The sequence below is a fragment of the Anser anser genome (genome assembly GCF_964211835.1).
Source record: "Anser anser genome assembly, chromosome: Z".
Taxonomy (NCBI): Eukaryota; Metazoa; Chordata; class Aves; order Anseriformes; family Anatidae; genus Anser; species Anser anser.
In genome coordinates this window covers 11,258,048-11,280,800 of record NC_139723.1, presented here as the reverse complement: position 1 = coordinate 11,280,800, position 22,753 = coordinate 11,258,048, and the positions used below count along the sequence as shown (strand labels likewise).

Below are 22,753 nucleotides of genomic sequence, written 5' to 3'. Positions count from 1 at the left end.
ACATACAAACATGCACATACAAACAAAAACAAAACATGTAAAAACTATTTTGTTGAGCTGTAGTTGCCTAGGTATCAATTAGCATTTCAAATGTTATCAGGAACACCTTTCATACTTGTTATTCACAACTGACTTTCAGAAACATGAAGGTCATGTAAATTGTTTGTAAAATAGATCTATTCAGGACAAAAACAATACATCTCTTATTATGCACTTCTGCAAAAATATGTGCAGATTAACTAAAAATATACCTCACTTAAAAATATACCTTCACCCTGATTCCTGTAACATCTCTTAGATGCACACTTTCATTTTAGAAGCTTCAGTACTGAATATAACCATAAAAATTCAGTAATGATTAGAGGAATGGGTATCTTTTACTGTCACCACACTACAGACAATGGAACTGGAAACAGCTGTTGGAAGCTGGCAGTCAACCAGTTGTATTGGGAGTTATTCTAGAACCTGTACTTTGTCCACTTTCCAAAACAAAACCCATGGGTTGGTGCTTTCTTCTAGGACAGCCAAAAGCCTTGGATATCTATCCATGCTTCATGCTGTTACTGGATGGTACAGAGGACCCTAGGGGTTCACATAATAAAATACATAGGGTGTACAGAAAATAGTTTTATTCTTTTAGGCAGCAAGCATTAAGCACTCTTCTTGATCTTGTCGCTATCTAAGAGCACTCCTTAAGATGTGATTCATTCTGATTTGGCATACACTTTAACCAGAAACATGCGGGGTTAGATTCTCCATTACTTTAACTCAAACCTCCTTTTATTGCCATGATTTATACCTGTAATATGAAGCAATATTGTATTTTTTTTCCCCTTCTATTTTTAGGTATACCACTATCTCTATTTTCTTACTTTTTGCCAAAAATAAAAAGGAAAAAAAGAAAGGATCTGTAAAATTTGAGCTCAGATGAATACTTTCAGTTACCTAAGACTTCAAACAGTTACCTTTTGCCTTGGAAATGAGCTGTAGCTGCTCACAGCTTGTTGGACCATACTTCTGTGAAACATTGTCCAGTATTTGCACAAAGAGAGGCAGCCCTTCCTTATCCACAGCTCCTTGCTCCTGCCTTTCTGCCACCATTTCCCATGTGAATGATCAGGGCACTGATCCAGTCTAAAGTGACATATTTTTGCTCTTCCTCAACCCTGCTTGGCACAGGGCTTCATTAATGCTTGTTCAATCAGAAGGCAGAGGGCAAGGAGAAAGCAACCATGCACAGACAGACAGGGAAGGATTGCTCCTCTCAGGAGCTTGACAGCTTGGGTTGTTTGTGAAATTAATATGTCTAAATATAGATGCAGGGGTCTAACTCTCAGGCACCCACCTGGGAAATTCTTCCATACTTTCTGGTTGTGCAAGGACAAAAGTTGCATGGCACTTGCTGAGAATGCTTTAGATTAGAGGGAAGTCAAAGAGTTGCAGCCTCAAATTGTTGTGGATTGAAAAAAAGGCAGATTTTGCTCTCTTGAAGTATGCCAATAATGAACAACCTCAAATTCCCCATAGTTTGTCAAACTGCCTAGTTTCTTTCTCAAAGGAAACCCCCTAATGTCCAAATAGAAATGACCTAATTTTAGTGATTTTAAAAAGCACTGTTGGAAACTAGAGTTCCAATCCACTTCATGTTTTTCTCCAAATTAATACAAAAAGTTTAAGAATGCAAAATATTTTGTTCTGCTGAAATGGAACAATTTGATATGGGGTGAATTTTTCAGAGAGAAAGCTTTCAAAAATACCATTTCATCTCAAGTTTTCTTCCCAGAATTTTTATTTTTAATAGCTATTGAAGTGAAAACATCATTTGTCACTGAGGTCAGCCAAGGCCACACTCATACTTAATGAATTTAGAAGTCAACAGAAAGGTGTCTTCTTTTCCTTCCCTGTTCCTGCGAGTGATTAGTACATTCATGTATGTTTATACCTCACTGATAAAGGCACCTGAATTATTCTGTTCTGATGAAGTTACATCGTTAAGCTGGGTGAGTGGGGGTTTATTGGTATGTTTCTTTTCTTCCTAAGTGAATTGCTCAGCAGCATTTCCAGAGTACCTATTGTATAGCCTGGTGCATTTTGCTAGTCATGTGATCAAGGAGGAGACTGGAAAATGGGAGTGTGTAGAAGTCACCACCAACAAAATACATGGGAAGAAAGAGGTTCTATTTCTTTCAAATGAGCTGGACAGTAGTTAATCATTTATGACAATGAAAACACTGAGTATATGTGGAGTAAGGCAACTCATTTGATGTGGATAAGACTGTAAATGCATGTAGACCCCTTGCAACTTGAGGTGATCGTAAACATGTTTATTTTTATTTTTATTATTTTTTTTTGTGCACTGGTTCAAAACTGTGGAAGTTTTGTCATGAATTGTTTGTACTTCCAAGAAAAGTTTGCTTTCAGACATGCACATGCACATATGCTCATGCGCTTGTATATGCACACTTAGCATTTGCTTAGATTTATTATTTCTTACTTTCTAGCTATCTGCTTTTTGTTGTTGTTTTTACTTGTTTGTGTCCCTTTTAACCTTCCCTTCTGGTTTATTTCTTCAAATTCTGCTTCATTCATGTCAGACTACTGTTGTCATTAAAACAAGTTGTGCAAATGAAACATTACATTACCCTATTCTGATGCCATTTCTTTCCCCCGACTTTTCTTCCATTCCTTCTAAAAGCAGTAATAACAGCAACTTGCTAAAGAGAGAAGGAATTGAGACGTAGCTGCCAGCATTTAGAGACTTGGGTAGAGCTGATAGGGACACAGATCTCCTATGTGACACTGAGTAAGAATGCATAAAACCACAAACCTTAAGTGCAAATTGTCCTTCTTCCACTGAAATCTGTGCAAGCAGACTGAGAGTCTCCTAGGCCCTGTGTAAAAAAGGTCTAGTACTAGGAAAACTGACAGAGCCAGCTAAAATACTGAATTCCTAGTTGTGGCAGGAAAAATATGGATCATTCAGCAGTGTTCAGCTAGAAAGTACCATGTTACACAGCACAGGGATCATTTACCTAACATTAATATCCACAGGAGGTTGTTTTATTCCTTTCGCTCATTTTTTATACAACTTTCATCCGTAATCTTTAGGTTTAAAGGCTGAGGTAATGTTGCTAGGGTACCAGAGGTAACAGAAATACCCAGGAGCACAGTTTCCATGTTGTATATATTCATTAGTAAACTACCTAGGCATCATGGACCTCACTGGAAAATATTTCTTTAGTAGGCACCTAGAGTCTTCACTATCTCCTTTAGGCTGCCTATTTGCATAGGAGCCAGCAATGCAAAAATTAAAATCGTAATACAAACTGAAAGTTGGTTTGCACCCTTTATTTTTTTTTTTTAGTTAAATATCATACCACTAAAATTGCCAAGGGACAATGAGAAATGCCTGCTGTTTTAGTAACAACAGACACATGCAAATTTGGCCTGAGAAACAAAAGCACTAATATCACATCAGTTTTGGGCAGCATGCCATATAATGTTCTAAACAGCAATAAATCCATCAGAGTACACATTTGCACGCACATACATATACAAAGTCCTTACATTCTTCCTGTGTAAGCTTGCTAAATATTCAATAATGTCCCTTTCTTCAAGCCCAGTTTAAAAAGGATGTGTTTTAATTGTCATTTGACACCTGGTAAGGAAACCATGTAATTCCCTTCTTCCTGGCTTCTTAGCAGATTTCAGGCTATAGTTTGAAAGACAGCCATAACAATTAAGCTACCAAATAAACAACTACAGCATCAGGAGTGCTGTAGAGAATAAATATGAAAGAAAATGGAGCTCGAGACGGAATAGAAGTGGTGTAAAATGAGCCATTAGTATTGCTGTTTCTTGGTCCGAGTAGTTTTCTGATTACTCGGATCTGCTCAAATGTTGCCAAAAGGAGAAAAAATGGTTGTGTAGCTGTGAGTTGGTTTGTCATGGGTAGTTCTTCACAGTAGATGTACACAGGACCCTATTTCTCCAGATACCACGGGAAGAAAGAGGGGAGATTTTGTCACTCAGAAACCTAAATGTACCTGGCCTCTGGGCCGTCTGAGTTATGAAAACAATGTAGTATCCCATGTGTTCTTTGGACTCTGCACCAAGAATAATGGTCATTAAACCCAGTAGAACTGCCTGGCCTTGTTTACGGCAATGTCCCACTATGAAATGGAAGAAATTCTGAGCAGAACCATTCAATACCACAGGGGAGGAGGGTGCACACCTGTCAAAGTCTGGTCTGTGCCTGGTGGGATTTCAGCTGGTGTCAGCAGGGTGCGCAGTCACATTTCTGAGAGAAGAGGGGAAAGATGCGAGTGAACTTTCCTGCAGAGACACTGTGATCAGGGACCAAACTTGCTCTTGGTGAGCACAGAAAACTGTTTAATTCAGGTGACAAATGAGGGCATTGAGCAGGGAGAGCTAAGTGGTAAAGAGGGAGGAGAGGTTTGATACTGTGGTGTACGTACAGGTGCATTTATGTTTGCACTCAGTATCCAGCAAACATTATGGGCTCAGCTTGGTGCTTCAGTCTGAAGGGAGTGAATGGATTATCTCTAGGTGAAGGATTTCATCTGTTTCCTATGCTAAGATGTTGAAACCCATGGATTTGGGCTCCTCTCTGATGAAAGGCAGAGTCTGTTGCGGTACAAGGTGCCTTGGGAGGGACCCGGAGCAGTATCCTCAGGGCACTCAGACAACTGTATGGATCCACAGTCCTCGCAACAAGAACACACAGACCTCAAGTAAGCAGCACCATGCCTGAGGACAACATAGCCTCCTCTGTCCAGATCATCAGCTCTGGCACACACATGCTCTCTGGAAATAACTGCATTTGGAAGAAATGCTGTTTCCCAGCAGTGTTTTTTTTTTTTTTTTTTTTTTTTTTTCAGGGTGGGATGGTAACAGCATTATAAGCGGGGAGAACAGTGTCAGGTTTAAAGACCAGTTCTTTAGCCCCTACTAGCTCTGCATGATGGGTTGCACCCCACAACCTGAGAAATACTCATGCCATTTCTGTAGTGAAGAAAGAGGCATAATAGAAATGATGTCTGTGGCATACACACTGATGTGTCAGTGGAAAAAAGAACATTAATCAGCATGAATAAGGAAAATATACAAGTATTCAGAACTTATGAGGAAAACAGGAAAGACTTAATCAGAGTAAACAATCAAAGGGAAAAGGTAACGGATGCGTATGTAGAGTGGGGGATGGCTCAGCTGCAAAGTGTGTATTTTGCTTTTGCTTGACTGACAACCCAAATCAACCTGGTATAAAAGGCACAAAAAATTCATGGGTCTGTAATTAGTGCCGCGTCTCTCAGAGCTGAAAATCTGAGGTGTTACACGTGGTATTAAAATGACAGATTCGCAAGCAGTGAACTGCAACATACCCCTCTGATGCTTACTATACAGAAAGTTGAACACCAAGTTCAGGGAGACTTGGGCCTGCCAATAGGGATGAATCTGATCTCTGCTCAGACTCAGTATGCATCTAGCCCTCATGAAGCTTTTGACCACAGAGCAAAAACAGAAAGTGTGGAAGTCTTTCTTCTTTTGTGGGCAACTGAAACTTAACATGCAGGGTACATCTTTCTGAAAGCACAACGCCATGTGCCTCTTACTGCAGTGCAAAAGAGTGCTGGCTAAAATGCTCGACCCCACGGGTGTCTTACTCCTACTTCTTAGCCACTATAAGGGATTTTTAGGGCAGCAGGGTAAACTACTCCCATTCAGAATAACCTCAGAAAATTAACTTGCAAGGGAAAGAATGAGAGACTTTGAATCAGAGTGGGGAACAGGTTCCCTCTGCAAGATGTGCAAAGTCTTGCATCTGGGCTCTGTAAACCAACACAAGCAGGGAAGATATGAGGAACTGTACCCTAAATCCCAGTCCAGAACCTCTGCCCTTTATGTACTTCCTACACCCATATCAACTGCCAGATGTCAGTAACCTGGCTGTAAAACAAGAAATGGGTCCATTTACGTATATGCCACAGCCATGAACACCACCATTCTGCTGTAGGAGAGTGGGAAATCACTAACTAATACCTGGTTTATTTTCAGCTTTGGCTTCATTTTCTTAGCAAACACTGGCAGTGGTGCTACAACCAGGTGTAACATCTGTGGATGTCTCTGTGTATCTACATGTGGCTAGTGCTGATGGTGAAAAAAAATGCTTGATTTCAGGTCTGCTGCAGGATCTGAAATGGGATTCCAGAGTTGAGCAATTTGGTGCCTCTTAGTTTAGTCTTTCTGCAGAGCTCATCCTTTTTGAGCAGCTCACCCTCAAAGAGGAAAGCTGGAAGTGCACATCTTATGATTTCCAAAAGGGTGTTGTTTACAGGGTGCAGCTGATAATCAAGAGCAGCAAACTTAATTAGCATCTTTGAAAAGGCAAAGCCTCCATGACTGGAATGACTGGGAATACATTATCACTAATCGGTACTTATAAATGAGATTCAGGCATGATGCTGAATGAGTTGCTCTGGAAATCTATATGTATCTTCCTGGGTACATAGGAAGGGAAACCGTTCCTTTCACCAGGCAAAAGTTACATCCCAGTGCCAGCTGAAGTCTGCATAATTCCATCTGTTGTTTACCATAGATGTGTACATGAACATGAACATGAACAGAAAGCAATCTATGTATTCATATTTTACATCTGCCTGATTTAGGACCAGGTTAGACCCTGCTATGTTAACCAAATCAAGGCCAGCAAGTCAAGTATTGGCCATAGGATTTCTTCAGCTAAACATGATGAGCTGTAAAACCCAACAATCTTTATCCTGAGTTAATAAACTGTTGCCTGTTCTGGATGTAAAATGTTTTGTGGAGAGCGTTGATCTGGAATTGCCAAAGTTATATGGCTGAGTCCTTTCCTTCCCAAAGAAACACCAAGTTGGTGTACTAATTTATGTCAGTGGTTTTTAATTTGTCATTTTTGTTTTTTCATTGCCTGTTTTTTCCCTGTTTTAGAAGCATGTTATATCTCATTCCAGTATCACCTTCTCATATGACCTTAATACTCTGCTTCTTGCCCCCATGGTATTTACAGCCCACACCTGTTTGTAGACATTTAGAAATATGAATCTTCCAAGGCCAGGTTCTTCCAGTCTACTTCAAGCAGATGTCTCCAGCCTGCGTGAGGTTACAACCTCAAGGCTACCCAGGCTACACCGCCCTGCCCCAGGAGAGGGCCCGCCACCGGCTGGAAATTGGTGATTCACCGTGTCTCGGATGCTTGCCCTCACAGAGGAGCACCACGTTGCTTGACACTCCTTTGGGAAATGGATGTGGAAAAAAAAATTCTTTGGTCTGAACTCAGCCCCCTGGCCAGTCACCAAGGAGGTGAAAGAGCCAGGAGTCTTCTTACTCTCCTCTCACCTGCTTGCACCTGAGCTCTTTGGTCTGAAAGTTCCCATTTGCGCTCCTGACCAGGCTCCATAGAGGACCTGGCAGATCTTACCGAGTCCCTTTATCTCCCTGACTGGCTGAGTAAAGACCCTGGTAGCTTAACCCACCCCAGCAGAGCCTGGCTCTCCTCTTGGAGCACCTGTGCTTAGAGCAATTAGCAGCCCAGTCAACTGAAAAAAGGTATTCAGGCTCCTCTCAGTGACGCACGGTTTTGTGTCATTGCTTCACCATTGCTATTGTTTTCTCTTCTCTCAGCCCTGAGACAGGACAGGCATGTGGTTCCCCTCCACACCAAGCCCTCAATGTGGAGGTATGCACCCAGAGACTAGAAAAGCAACACAGGTGTGGCCAGCTCTGTGAAAAACAGCTTGCTGAGATGTTGCAGCTATGCACATGAAAATTCATTTCAGTTTAGTAATGGATGCCAGCAGCTCAGCTGTACTGTGGGCTGCATTATTTGTAGCTTGGGAGAGGCTCAAGGAATAAAGGGAGAGCAACTGAGGGATGACTTCAGAGCGCCCCTCCTTCCGTAGTGCAGCAGGGCTGGCTGGGTTAGAATGGGTGCACAACCCAAACGCACGCTTGGGCAGCACCCACACCAGCAGCTGCCAAGGAAGGAGGATGTTTGTGTGCCGCTCCTACACATACCAGTGCAGTGGGGATACACATTCAGTTACCTAGCAGCATCGAGAGGGAAGGCAGGGAGCCTAGAAAAGGGCACAGGTTTTACCTCCACCTTGCTCTTTAGTGAAGAGAAGTAAAAAAACATGAAAGTTATTTCCCCTGAAGAGGTTGCAGCCCTCCATGTACAGGCAAGTAAAACATTTTTTTGTCCCCAATTTACAAAGCCAGCTGAGCAGCAAACCTGAATCCTTTGTGTCGCAGCAGAGTGGCCACGAGAACAGCCTCGCAGCCAGCTGGTGCAAGGTGGGCTCTGTAACCTCCAGGTGAAGTGGTTGTCCACAGTAGAAACTTGGGCAAGTGTTGGTTGTTTATTTTCTATCCTTATTAAAAATTACAGCTGCTTCTGGAGGGGCCATGCAAGAAACACAATCAACTTCAGCAAGCTTGGATGCTGCACCAAAAAGCGAAATGCATTGGGCCACCAGGAAGCCTGTACACATGCCTGTGGAGAGATTCCTCCCCTGCTTATTTTAGCACTCCTTATCCCACCTACCCTACAGGGAGATCAGGTACCTGCTGCCGCATAGGCTCCAACTTGCTGTCCAAGGGATCACTCTTTTCTTAAATTCAGTGGTGAGGTTTGGTGGTGGCTGCTGGAGGGCTGAGGCACCCTCAACAATTGTTTGGGGTTTAACTGCTTTTCTGACAAGCAGCAACCATACTGGGACAAACTCTCAAAAGCAGAAAGGTCGTTGAGCAATCAGGGAGCTGGAGAAATGCCACAGCCAACAGAGGAATGTTGATGCTAGGGCTGATCTAGCATCAACAGCCCCAGCACACCGATACTGTTTTCTGCTGATACAGTGCAGGGGAGCAGAGGACAGAAAAACAAGCTCTAAACCAAGCCTGCCCATCTCGTTGTCCATTCCTTTTCTTCCACTTTTTCTCTTTCCTTTCCTTCCTTCCTACCGCTTGCTGCATCCCCTCATTCCTGTGTCCCTGGTGGACCCATCTGTTCACCACCCCAGCTCCACTGGTTATTTCTCCAGTTATAACACCCTAGTTCCTATTAAAACATTATTCCCATGTGCACTGTCTCCTCGTTGTTCTTTCTTTGCCTTTCGTCTCACCTTCAAATAAGACAAACACATTCACATTTGACCATTCACTCCTATCTGCTGGCTGGCTCCCTTGTTGCTCTCGCTAAAGGTTATACACCTCAGTAAAGAAAGATTCAGAGCACAGGGGACCATGATTCACAGGGGACCAATACCCTTCCAGCTTCTAGGGTGAAGCCTGATAAAAGTATGCATCTATAAAAGTTATACAAAGGGTAAAATCTAAACACTGTCTGCAACTGATGAGAACAGCCACACTTCAAGGGACGGAGTCCTTGTGTCCTCAAGTGTAGTAATATGTTATACACAACTATATCTAAATGTATATATGATATAAAGTGTTTTATAACATGCTATAAAATATATTATAATTTATAAGATATGATGCATAGATGTAACAGCCTAAAAATTATCATTTTCCTTCTGTTGCATTTCTGCTTGCCATAACCACTGGGAAATGATGCACCAGTGCAGCCACTGATGTTGGGAGATGTCTGAAGCAATGGGCACCTTGTCAGTAGAGTGCAGGTTTCAATCTATGTATAGGAGAGCTTTCACCTGAAAAGGCCTGGGCAAAACTTTATGAGTCCACCAGAGTCAAGAGAGTTAATGGATTTTTGAGACACTTGGCATTGTTTCCCCCCCTCTATGCTTCCTTGCGGTGTGCTTGTGGCTGTTTTGCTCAGAGGGCAGCACTGGGGTGCAGCAGGACGATGGATCAGGACCACTGCACGCAGGCGCTCCCTGGGCTGTTCTGGTCTCTGGTTCTGACCACCCAAGGAGAAGCAGCAGGAGCCTGTGTTACTCAGCCCCTTCGTGCAGACGCTCAGCAAAGACATTTTAACAGTGCCATACAAAAACCTGTATGAATGAATGTGTGCAGACTTTCTGAGGAGAAGATAATCTTACACACCTAGCAACTGACCTAACAAAAAGTCATCTCTGTAGCCAACATACATATAGCAGAAGAAAGTATGTGCTACTGTTTTTCCCTGTTGTGAAGCACAATTCCTTTTGAGATGTATTTTTTTCTTGTGCTCAGTTTATAGTGACAATTCTTTCCATCTGTCTTGAGCCAAAGATTTTATTTAATTTAATTATTTTTTTTTTACTCTCAGTGATATAAATATTTTTGATGTAAATATTATTCTTCCTCTGATCTACCTATTACTTAGATTGCCTAGGACAGATGCTAAGACAACGTGTCTGTGGTTACATCAGTATTTGCTTGTCTCTCTGCAGTGCAAGTGCTCACATGGCGCTTAGCAAACTCAGGCTCTTTGTTCTGTTGAAAAATACAGTAATGGCACAGCTGTGAAATAAAAAAATATCATGGACAATTCTAATTTTCCGAGTATGCTGATAAGATGCTGAAGTCCTTTATTGACATGAAGAAATGCACTCAGTTTTCACTATGGGTCTCTTTGCAAGTGCTGTACTTTTGAAGAAATTATTTGAAATTATGCACTGAACTCCACTGTAATATCTCTGCTCCGACTGTTCGCACATGGTGTCTAACTAAACACGAGAACCAACAAACACAGTATTACTTTAATGCCCATTCACGTTGATGAGAAGATTAATGGAAATTTAAGGTGAGTATATGCTTGTCGTTAATATACATGTTGGATTTATGACAGTCCAAGCCTAACCAGGAGTCCCTGAGGGACCACCTTAAAATGCTCTGATTTGAATATTTGCACTAATATATATACATGCAAGTATATGCAGACTAATTGAAGGACAAGTTTTTCCGGGAACAGGCTGCTCGTTTTTCCTCTTGTGGATATTCCTTGTCACTCCTTGAATTCCTGCACAGGTATGCTCCACGCCAGGCTCCGGAGCTCTCTGGCTCTGCTCAGAGTTACAGCAGCTTGTTCTTCACTGCCCACAAACCAGGCTTTCACTCCCATCCCATACAGGATGTTTTGAACCCCTCCCTATCCCCATCATGTCTGGCTCTTAGCAATTTAGGAGCAAATGGCTCTTTCGTATGGCTATTGATTATCTCTGAAACGCTGCAATAGCTGTTTATTGGAAAAGCAATATTGTCAAAGAAGCAAGCATGGGCTAGAGCTGCTTTATCCCTGCTGTAGCCTCCAGAAAATCACTTTGCCTGCCTGTTTCACTGTCTTGATCCAATACATTTTGCCAATCCTATATGGTCCAATCATTCTTCAGACCATGTTTCTCCCAGGCAGATATGTTAGCTATTATTATTAATTCCAGATAATTGTGTACATGTGAGGTTTCTAGGATCTTGGTTTGACTTGAGTCATATAGGTTTCTAATGACTGCATGGGCTTTTTAGCGGATTTCTGGTGCAAACAAATAAATATCTATTCACTTTCTTTATGAATATTCTGCAGTGGTTGCCTAAATCATGCTGTTGCAAGGAGGATGGTGCCTTTAAATCTATTTATTGGTTTAAGAAGTGCTGCCCTGCACCCAGCACTCTGACCTAAATCACCCTGTGTGATTGATGGAATATAGTCAAGGAATAGGTGTCTGAGAATAACGCAGAAAATGAAAATGAGCTCCAGAGAATTTAGGCTGCTACACAGAAAATGTGCAAACCCATCCAGAGGTATTCTAATTGGTGTGATGACACCTTCCCTCTATCTTGGCCATCATATGGCTGTTAAAGCCCAACTACTTTACTATGACGGAGAGCTGCAGCTTACAGAGTTCACATCTGCCTTGCTCTGACCTTTTGTACTCAACCTTTCCTTGCCTTTTGTGTTGGACTTTAGTCATGGACTGCCTGAACCTGTAAACACCTTCCGCAGCCCCCGACAAAGGGAGCTAGGTGGGTATGTGCGGCTGTAAATCAGCGTGCCTTAGCCACTGAGCTTTACTAGGTCCCTTTAAAAATTCCCCATATTATGTGCCCCTTGCAGATACACAAATGCATTCCCCTGCGTGTCTGCCAAGAGCAGAACAGGGACAGAAGCGACGCGGTGGGGCAGGAAGGGAACACCCAGTAGGAGCTGTTGCTTGTTTTGTTTGCTTCTTGTCGCAAACAGTTCCTTGGACTTGAGCGCTGCAAATCTATCCTCTGCTGTCATTCACTTGCAGGAACTCACAGTCCATTTTTCTAGGGTGAAGGCTGGTGCGAGGCGAGGACTGTGTCCTCTGGGAATGGACAGCCCGTCATGCACCACCAGCAACGAGCAAGGCACCAGGCTGCTGCTGCCCTGACCTGCTTCGTGGGTCTGAGCTACACTACAGCTCTCACTGATTTTTTTATTTATTTATTTGTTTTGTTTTGTTTGTTTTGTTTTGTTTTGCTTATTTATTTGTGCTTGGTGGCAAACATCCCTGCACTACCAGAAAGCCTTGGAACAAACATAACCTCAACAGGGAGAGATTTCGCCCTGGTGGGACAACCCCAAGGTTATCCAAAGTGCTCCTGTGGAGGCAAATCAAGCCAATCAGGAAGCCCCTAGAACCGCGGACTGTGTTCGGCTTGTTGTTTCCACCCTCAGACATTTCCTGCTATTGTTCTCGTCATTTTCTCTGAGTGTCTGTGGGGCCATTGGGTGGTGCTGCTACTGCCGGTAAGGGATTTAGGGAGACCTCCTGTCCTTGTGGGCACACGAGGAGCTTGGTGCTGTTCCTCTCACAAACTCCTAGCATGAATTTCCGGCATACAAGTGCAAGGAAGGTGGGACCGAGGTGATAACTGGATCTTGGTTAGCAAAGCAAAGTGCTTTTCCCACTGGCTGTGCTCAGGAACAGGCAAGAATGAAATCGTGTCATAAAACAATGAATGAGTTTTGGCTGGAGAAGTTGCTTACCACCCCAGGAGAAGCAGAGGGTGGGTGGGTGGCAGGAGCAGCAAGTCTGGGATTTACTGAGAGCAGCAGAAAGCTGAGGAAATTTGGGATGTGTTTTGGAAATGGACTGCCTTAGTTTTAACTGTCATCTAGAGCCTGATTTTCTCTTCTCAGGAATACAGGAGGTTATCTGCAATGGCCCTATTCCATTCCAATGCCCATATCTTACTGTCTTACTTTCATCAGAGGCATCTCACAAGCTTTTCCTGCAGTGGGAGGGATGGAGAAGAGCAGGGTGCTGCACATCCTGTGCTCTGGTGTCGGCTGGAGGTCACACCAAACCAGCTCCTACACCCCGACCTGAGGGTATTTGGTCCTTTCGTTTTCATACACAGTACCAGAATTCCCCATGCTGAGGAGAAACTATGAGATGAAATTCTTGTGCAGAAAACATTTAAAAAGTCTGCAGAGAGATACTTCCTTGGAAGTGTTGTATCATTTCTGAGCTGCATGAGCAAGAAGAGCCAGCTACACAGCTGTAGGAATGAAGAAATGAGTGGGGAAAAGAGATCTGAAATCGATCAGGACTTACTTTTCTAGCCCTTTGTTCCACATTGCCCAGCATCAGCCACACCTGAGTCATTGCTGTCTGATCACTCTTGGTGCTGCAGTGCGAATAAAAAAGGACAGTGAGCCTAACAACATGGCCATGTCCTCCTTTTCATTTTCCACCACGGATCATAAGTCCCCCCTGCTGCCTCATGGAAAGTTGGAACTGAGCTTGATTTTAATTGTGGGAAGCTGAAAAGTTTGTCTTCACTTTGCACTGAATGTTTGTGGTAAGAGTCAGCTGACAGCTTCCTGCCTGCGTGGGTCTTAGCCGGGTGAAATTCTTGACCTCTGGACTTCCCAAGAGCCATACAAGTTCCAAGTCAGGATAAAGCAGACATCTGGGCTGAGTCAGTTCAGGGAGAGAAAAACAGCCAGTACAACACCTGCAGCCCAGGGTGAGTTAGGAAAGGGATTACCTTCCTTTTCAGAAGAACCTCTGAAATTACGCCAGGGTCTACATTTTGATGGTTGGCCCATGGGTGTTTATAGGGCTTAGCAGAAAGATGGCACAGGACTGCACTTCTGAGAGCAAATATCATAGGAGACACCTCAAAATATCTAGCAGTGAGGGTAACTCCTACTTTCTAATAAATTTCTTTGTTTAAAATAAATTTTGTCTGCAACAACCTGAGGAAACCAAGCATAGCCTGATGGGTTCCTGTCTACGATCCCAGAAGATCCTTGTGACCTCAAGGGGCTGGTTCACTTTGTCATGTTTTAGTGGATCCCATGACTACATAAAACATCCTCCCAGTGGTTTCACCTGTGGGAACAACTGCAATGCCAGAAACAGCGGTGTTGAGTGACTGAGTGGGAAGAGGAACAGGTCTGTAACACACCTCTAGAAATTCCTGCTACATAACTAGGGAAAAGAGATTAAAATTTTGTAGGTCTTTCCAAAAGCCTTAACAATTCACTGCAGGTTTTTTTTAGTCTAATAGTGATCTTAAGGATACTGGCCTGAAGAAAATCTCAGCTGAGTCTCAGCAAACCTGTGAGTATTCTTAGTTTTACCCACCACATTCATTTCCTCTTCTCCTTTCTGTGCCCGCTATGTTTTTACATTGGCATTTGAACAATGCATTCACGAAAAACAAGTTCTTGTAAGAATTGGCAATAAAGAGTGTGAGACCATGGTGAAAGTCTGCTCAGATTTATAGAACTGGCAGAATATTTTCATTTGCTTCATCTAAAATTTCACAGCAATATAAGACCAAGGGGAAAGGTGTTGCAGATGCCCGTGTTATTTAAAGAGGCTATGTTCCATTTCCAAGTTTGTTGATGGAGCTAAATGCACACACCCTAAGGGGTGTATGAAGTTAAGAACTTACCAACCAGTTTCTGGTACCAAGTTCCAAACGATGCAGATAGACACCTTCATGGACTTACAAGACTTAGAAGTGATAGAGGTGCTCTTGAAAATGGGATGCAGGTACTTCTGAAATTTTATCTCCTCCAATTTCCATGCCAACTGGGGTATAATTATGAACATTTATTGTTTGAAGGGGCTTATCTATGGATTCTTATGGTTGGTGATATAGCACTAGATGATGGAGCACTACTGGAAGCCATGAATTCCAACAGGAGAGTTAAACAGGCATTAACTGAAGGTACGTATATAGTTCCAGTAGTTTGAATAGAAGAACTGATGGACTTGGATATAAGTACATATAGGTGTGTTTGTCTGACTTAAGGCTTAAAAGGGTAATGACATTAATCTGTAGAAAGAGCACAAAAGAAAGACTGTTGTCCCAGTCCTTCAAAATGGGCAGACCAAAAATGAAAGTAAACTGAACTAAATTACCTTAGTAATGCCTTAATTCAAATAAGGCATAGAAGCTGACAGCAGCAACAATATTCAGGGATGTGGAATGGCATCAGTTACATTACCTTTACCACTAGATGAGGGCAGCTGGAAGCAAAGACCACCGAGATGACTGGCCAAGGGGCTGGCAGGTTAGTCTCTGAGCACCAGATGGACACCACCAACTGTCTAAATGCTTTCTCCCTCATTTGTAATTGGCCTCATTTGTGGCTGAGCTCCCTGGCTCTGCCTGCAGTTCTCAGCTCTGCTGTTGGCAGCCACCTTGGCACACACCCTGCAGCCAGCGTGCAAGCTCCCATCGGTGTGACAGTCCCTGCAGGAACTGTGCCTTTACTGGTCATGCCCTACTCTAACAACATTTCTCATTAGCAGTGTAAAACACCGACGGCACCATTTCTTTCCATCCTGCTTTTTTTTTTTTTGGTCTTTTTGTATTCATGTCAGCTGTTGTGACCAGTCACAAAGGGATATTTTGTGAAGTTGGTGCAGAACAGCTGGTATTTGACATCTTACACTATGTTAACATTGGTAAGTAGGAGTTGAGTCTTCTAGATATGCAGATTTGTGCTCAAATCAATTGCATCTATAAATCTCCCTGGCTTCTTCCCATGGATTCAACCCCAAACTAAGGCCTTCTGGCTATAGGGGTCCTCTGGTTGCTGCATGACTCCTCCTGTGTGGCTGGGACTTGCAGAAGCAAGATCAGAAACTCCTCTTACAGAAATTCTACTTTTATTTGTGCCTGTCTTCTTCCCTGGAATGTCCTCTTTGGGAAGTATCCAAGTGTTGAAGCCAGTAAGTCATTGAAAAGCTCCATTTCTGTAAAACAAGGGAATCTGGGAACAGCCTCGTGCTGAACTCCAAAGAATTTGGTGTGGATTGGTTTGTAGAAGGACACAAACCATCACTTGTCCAAGTTGGTTTGCCTGCTTCAGGCTAATTTTAAGTGGTATGAGGTTTGAGCCTAAAGATGAGAGGAACATTTACCTGCCTTGGAAAGACTGGTCATGCAGCAACCACCGATGTGACTGCACAGCCCAGGAGGTGACTGCTGTCATGCACAGGGCTCAGTGGCAATGTTAGCATTGGTGTCATGTAGGAGGGCTCTTCCTGGCTCTTTGGCGTGGTGCTCACAGTATTATTTCTGCCCTTTTTGTGATTTACCACAGAGTTAGGGAAGAACTTGATAGAAGCTATCAAAAGCCAGAGGGCACTAAATGAAGTGATGCTGCAGAGATCTAAAACCAAGAAGATGGAGCCAGGCTCTTTTCAGTGGTGCCCTGTCACAGGACAAGAGGCAGTGGGCAAAAAAGGTTATGTCTAAACATCAGGAGGCACTCCTTGCCCTGAGAGGTTGTGGAGTCTCCTTCCTGGGGTATATTCAAAAGCTGCCTGGGCACAGTCCTGGGCAGCTGCTCTGTGTGGCCCTGCTTCACCTGTGGGTCTGGACCAGATGGCCTCCAAAGGTCCCTTCCAACCTCAACCCTTCTCTGATTCTGTGAAGAAAGCTGTGTGTTTGTCTCACAACACATTTGCACATCACAAGTGGGTGCTGTTGAGACAGAAAGCAGAAACTGTTTCCAAAGGTGACCAGGCAGACAGCCCTGACACCACTTTCCTGATGGCACAGTCGGCTGGGACAGAAAGCAGAGGGCTGCTGCAGCTCTTGAGCAAGTCAGTACAACTGCAAACACCCAACTCTCAGCCAAAAGGGATGGGGGATGAAGGAGGATCGTTTTCTCCAACAGGAAACCAGCAAGAGCCAGGGAGAGCCATGCTCAGGTTATCAGGCTGGTGCAAATGCTGCAGGCAATCACGGCTGAGTTATTTTCCCTCAGAAACACAAGTTTTGGTGTCATGGCTTACCAACAGAGCCAGCAAGTGACTTGGTGCAGCATGTCTGCTGCTGCTTAATCTTACAGGAAGGAGTGTGAAGTTGTGCTTCACCGCACGCTTGTGGAGGGATGTGGCTCGTAATGCATCTTGCCTAGCACGTGGTGAGGTGATGCACTCATGAGGCTGGGCCCTACTCTCTTTCTACAGTCAGGATCTCTTAAACACCGACCAGACAGAAGCGCTCTCAAAGTCTGTGTCCAAGGGGCCACAAAAATATGACATGGAGATGCAACTTTTTAATAAATAGTGCTGAACTTCCCACACAGCCCAGGGCTATTTTCCCTTTTCTCATTTCCCTGCTGAGCCTCATCTCCTCCTGTAACAGACAGCATGGTGTTGCACATCACACTGTATGAAATGCTTGTTTAGCAGGGTTTTGTCCTCTAACAAAAATAACACAGCAAATACTCTGACAATCCAAATATAACTCGGTGGACCTGGGGAGCATGACAGAACGGCCCCAAACGCCAACCTCTGCTCATGCTCCTGCAACAGCTTGTACAAAGACACTACTGTCATGAAGGTCACATATGAGCTTCCCTTTCTGCTTCCCGTTCTTGCTGCCTTGGCAATTGGAGGGGATTGCTCTGCACAGGCAGCAGCTGCTCGGGGACAGAAACAGGTCTGCCAGAGTGGTGAAGGATCAAGGAGAGGTGGCCAAGTCCAGCTACTCAAAAAGGAAAAAAAAAAAAAAAAAAAAAGGATAATAATAAAAAATCCCACCGCTGCGGGTGTAAGCAGATTTTATAGGCTGGGATTTCTGGGGGATGAGTTTCTCTGCAGCGTATGGGGCCCTCTAGTGAGCTTGGCCGCGATAACAGTTCCTGGGAAGAAGCTGTCTACTTGCACACTTTGCTCAGTGTTTTCACAAGACAATTTCACACACCAGCTGCCAGCAAGGTACCCACACACACTTTAACCATAGTTGCCACTGGAAGCTGAAAGGAGCAGAGCCAGAGAGCTGGTGCTTACGTTTATGTGACACTGGATTGCTAGTCCCGGTAATTGCTGCAATGCAAAGCACCACGTCCACAAAGTCCTGCCAACGCGCTGTGCCTCTGAGCAGACCATGGTGCTCTGAAGCCTACAGCCAGTGTCACGAAGCCTGGGTTCAGCTAGGTTTGTCCAGCCAGGGATAATATGAGCACAGGAGGGTGTCTGGGCATTCCAGGTGTCAGCACGTGACTCCTGGCCCTCCAATGACACTTCCAACTTTCAACATAGACACCCTTGTTTCCAAGCAAGTTTGTCTTGCTGCTTTTAGCTGCCTCAGAAAACTGGAAGGGAACCTCACCTGGTCAGTTTAATCTCATTGAATTCTGGGACCTGCCTCATGGGTGAAAATTTCATGTCCACCAGCCTGTCTCTGGAACAGCAGTAAATCGTGAGCTTGGTAATTGGAATAACAACACACTGCTTCATGTTCTCTTGAATTGTCATTGAAGCCCTGACCTGCAAACATTAGGATACCAAATTAGCTTTCAGTGTGTCATTATTAGTCCCTGTGAATATGAGAGCACACATCTGGAAGCATTTGCTATTTCATTGTGTGCCTGTTTATTCAGGCTGTGGGCATGAGAGACAAAATGTAATTAGCTTTACTGCCCTGCAGCCCAGTAAATACAGTATTGTCATTGCTAGTAACAGGTCCCAGGCTTTGTAGAAGCTTTGCAAGGTCCTTAGGCTCTGTCTTTACTCACCCTTTTAGTTTGACTACAGTCTTATGACATAGCTACAGTTTATAGACAGCAGTGCTAAACTGGTGGTTTTTTTTTATTATTATTATTTTCTTTTTCTTTTCTTTTATTTACTTATAAAAAGACATTTATGACACCACTATGTTGATTTGGTGCAGAGGAAGGCAGGCTTAATGCCACAGCTGGAGCCTGGAAAGAGGGACACAGGATGCTGTGAAGAGTCGGTAGAATCACAGAATCATTAAGGTTGGAAAAGACCTCCAAGATCATCTGGTCCAACCATCCCCCTACCACCAATGCCACCCACTAAACCATGTCCCTAAGCACCATGTCCAAACTTTCCTTGAACACCCCCAGGGACGGTGACTCCACCACTTCCTTGAGCAACCTGTTCCAATGCTGACCACTCTTTCTGAGAAGAAATGTCTCCTCATTTCCAACCTGAACCTCCCCTGGTGCAACTTGAGGCCATTCCCTCTAGTCCTATCACTAGTTACCTGCGAGAAGAGGCCGACCCCCAGCTCCCCACACCTTCCTTTCAAATAGTTGTAGAGATCAGTGACGTCTCTCCTGAGCCTCCCCTTCTCCAGATCAAACACCCCCAGCTCCCTCAGCCGCCCCTCACAGGACTTGTGCTCCAGGCCCTTCACCAGCTTTGTAGCCCTTCTCTGGACACACTGCAGGGCCTCGATGTCCTTCTTGTAGTGAGGGGCCCAAAACTGAACACAGGACTCAAGGTGCGGCCTCACCAGCGCAGAGTACAGGGGACGATCACCTCCCTGCTCCTGCTGGCCACACTATTCTTGATACCGGCCAGGATGCCTTTGGCCTTTCTGGCCACCTGAGCACACTGCCGGCTCGTGTTCAGGTGAGCATCAACCAACACCTCCAGATCCTTTTTCTCTGTACAGCTTTTCCAGGCACTCTCCTCCAAGTCTGTAGCATTCAAGAGGAGGACAGGGCAGGATAAGAGGAGACAGGGCACAGGCTGACCCTGGAACCCCCATGGATATGAGCAACCTAGTAATGGTCAGACCAAGACATGCAGACCTAGATCAGGACAAAACTGCTCTAGGATCAAACAGAAGAACAAAGAACAAGTATCTAACCGATATGTTACACTCTATATTCAGAAAATTTGGATCTGACATGGAATTACAGGCCAGTGAAGAAAGACCAAAGCATGATGGTTTTTAGAAGATCCACAAGTTGCCTCAAGACTTAGGAGGAGGAAGCCATCAACGTCTGTATCACATTCTTCCTGACAAAGGGAAGGAAGAAACCCTCAACATCAACATAACATTTGCCCTGATGAGGAAGGATCTTGAGACACTGATGACTCACCATAGTCTTTATCTCTCTCAAGGGCTGATCCAAAGGGGCTTTGGAAGAGTGACTGCAAGAGCAAAGAAAGGGCTGTGTAATAGGAAGCGTAGACACAGCAGTTTTAACTATTATTCCTGAGGTTTTTCATGTATTATTATTTTTTTTTCCCTCAGTGTAATAATTAGACTGACATTGAAAACAATTCTGTTGTTAGATGGGTAGGATTTTGATTACCTGAACAATAAATTCTTGGCTTTGCATAAATGTGTGCTTCTTTTTCATCATTAAAATTTTGAATTGTCCCTTTGTAGATGGAGAACTGAGGTCTACTCTAATTCCACACATTCCACACTAAGGGCCTTAATCAATGGACTGTCTTTTTTTTTTTTTTTTTAACATGATAATATTTGGGGATCTTTGGAGAGAACCTTCAGAAGAGTCTTCTTTTTTTTTTTTTTTTTTAAAATCTAGGTTCTCCAAAACTAATTTACACAAATAAGTCATTTTCTTCATCTTAAACTTATATGCTTACAAAATCCCCATCTCGAATGCTGCAACAATAAAATGGCATGTGAGTTTAATGTTATTAAATGTGATAGCAAACATTATTTCACAGCCTTTAATTATTCCATTATTTCATTATTTCACAGAGTCTACACTGAAATGTGAGTTTTGAATCAAGTTTACATCACTAGGTCTAGGGTACTAAACTGGAAGATTAGGAAATAGATACAGGAGATTGCTAGAGGAGAGAGGAGAAGGAAATTGATAGTTGTTGCATAAAAGCAGAAAGCCTTCCATAGAAAGGCAAAACAAAGCTTTTTAATACAGTTCACTTCAAACACTTACTTGCTCTTTTTTTCAAATTATACAATGTTTAAGTAGTGTTTCCCTACCCTTTTCTTTCTGAAATCACCATCATTTTGTAGTAAGAGAGCTACTTTGAAACAGCAAACCAAAGTGCTGGAATATAACATTTAAGCATTTGAAAAAACTCCATACTCTTTTGTCCATTGAATTCTCCAAATGATTTGGTCTACTTAAAATATCACTTTTCTTTGTATTTATGGAAAACAATTGCTTGGCTTGAATCAAAATTCTTATTTCCTGTTCCTTATAGTGTCCTCAGTCTAGGAGGAGGAATGTTACACAGATGTCAGACCTTCAGATATGCCAACTCATACAAAAAGACCATATAGTTCTTCAAAAGAATATCAGGTGGATACTTCAAAAACCTGAGGCAACTATGATAGCATGAGACCAAAAATTCCTTCTTGGACTTTTCATCATCTAGTGAATTACTGTTATATCCTTATAATCATGGTAATAGTTGTTACATGAAAGCAAATTTCTATTATTACATGTTAATTAATAAAAAACATCTGTAACACTGCTGTGAAAATCCCAATCTTTTGAGTTACTTCAGTGGAGGACAGATACATTTTCTTTCTAGACTGATGTGTGAGAACAATGACACAACAGTAGTATACTTTGCATGCAAATAAAATCCAGATCTGTTCTCAAAATTATTTTCTTCTTATTCCATAATTTTTCCCCCAGAAAGTTTTATTGCCTAAAATCCTTCAGGTGATCAGTTAGTCCCGTGAGCAGAAAAAAAAGTCCTCTGTTCCTGTTAGGAGACTGAATACCCTAATTCATGATAATAAGTGTCTGGGAGGCTGTAGATTACAAGACTAAGTGACACAAATGGACATCAAAATTTGGAAAGGCAGACGTCTCTGGTATTGCTGCTCTAATTTTATACAGATAAATTAATTTTTATTCTAGGTAGAGCTGTCTTTTTATTATTTTGTTATCCTGTATTCAAAGTAAGATAAATAAATGCAAGCAATCCTATTACCACACCAGAAACAGGGAATGCATAAAACATTGTCCTTGGGACTATATACTTGCACTATTGAACAAATGACTTTTGACATTGATCCATCAGAAGCGTTCTCCCACAGTCCATAGATACATCAGATTTTGCCTGGCATAGAATCCAACTTTATCCTTTAAACTGTGGCAAAAAGAGAAAACGCATCGCTGCTTTTTCTGTTTGTTACATTCACCAGACTTCTTGCCCTGAAGTACTCCTTTGTGGGTACTCTGGAAATACGAAAATTGGAATGACTTGATTAACAGATGGCATCTTCTCTGATCTTAGTGAGATACCAGCTGCCATTGTGCATGACTAGAAGAAAAAAGAAGGTGGCTCCAAGCCATCACCCTAAATCTGCTGTTCAAGTGAAGGCCTTCTTTATGATCCAGGTAGTGGCTCATCCTCATGGTTTCTGCAAGTTATGAATCCTAAAGTAAGAGATGTTTCCACCAACTGAGGCATCAGGAAAACCACACCCACCATGGCTTCTCACATGCTGCATTTGCCTGGAAAATGCAATGAAAACAGCAATCTCTGCATCACATTTCCAGCTGTCTCCTACATCTCCA

General features: G+C 43.1%; 1 protein-coding gene and 1 long non-coding RNA gene across 12 annotated transcripts in view; one reads left to right on the top strand and one right to left on the bottom strand.

Moving 5' to 3' along the window:
• PALM2AKAP2 (PALM2 and AKAP2 fusion) overlaps positions 1-22,753 on the bottom strand; it is a 258,689-nt gene that overhangs the window by 152,583 nt on the left and 83,353 nt on the right. The window lies entirely within an intron of this gene.
• LOC310889881 lies at positions 3-21,690 on the top strand. 3 transcript variants are annotated; one of them, XR_014576862.1, is made up of 3 exons: positions 3-8,237; positions 8,447-14,384; positions 14,492-21,690. It is a non-coding gene; the product is annotated as an uncharacterized lncRNA (long non-coding RNA). The 3 variants fall into 3 exon arrangements; XR_014576863.1 differs by having other exon boundaries at positions 8,447-14,552; positions 15,064-21,690; XR_014576864.1 differs by having other exon boundaries at positions 8,447-21,690.